Genomic DNA, 699 nt, shown 5'->3' with positions numbered 1-699 from the left:
TTCCCCTTGAGGAGGGGGAAGAGAAAGCGAGAATGTGAGCAGGGGACTGGCAGAAGGAGAGAGAATCCCAAGCAGGCTCCGCACTACCAGCACGGAGCCCGACATGGGGCTTGAAGACACGAACCACGAGATCATGACCTGAGCTGAAATCAAGATTGGAACAGTTAACCGACTGAGCCCCTCTCCAGGCGACCCTCAGCCTTTCTGTGTCTTGGTTCATTCGTTGTCTTAGGTTGGGTTCCCGGGAAACAAAACTGAGATGCAGAGTCTGGGCAGAACTTTCCCGGGGACAGCTCTTGGGAAATATAGCTCAGAGGATGAGCAAGGCAGGAGTGGGCAGGAGTTGACCTAGAAAACAGTTGTAGCCGAGGCCTCAGCAGACTCTAGGAGGGAGTTGGGAAGACCCTTCAGAATTGATCCCCATTGAGACAAGGGATCTGGCCACTGTCCCTTCATGAGCTGCTTCCTGGGAGGGGGTGTCCCTTTGGGTTGGGCATGGTACGTCCGAGGACGACTCCCATTGAGGGATTGCAGTGACCTGAGATCAGCCCATATTCCCAGTAGCTGGGCGATCCGGGGAGGGGCACTTGACTTGTCCTTGACTCCGCAGGAACATACAGTTGCCCTTTGTCATGGAAAAGAAGTGGATGTGAGCTTTGGTTTTACAGATAGAACGGGGCTATCTCTGTGAGCCTATCC

Source organism: Crocuta crocuta, unplaced genomic scaffold (assembly GCF_008692635.1).
Source record: "Crocuta crocuta isolate KB4526 unplaced genomic scaffold, BGI_CrCroc_1.0 scaffold467, whole genome shotgun sequence".
Taxonomy (NCBI): domain Eukaryota; kingdom Metazoa; phylum Chordata; class Mammalia; order Carnivora; family Hyaenidae; genus Crocuta; species Crocuta crocuta.
This window is presented reverse-complemented; position numbering follows the sequence as displayed.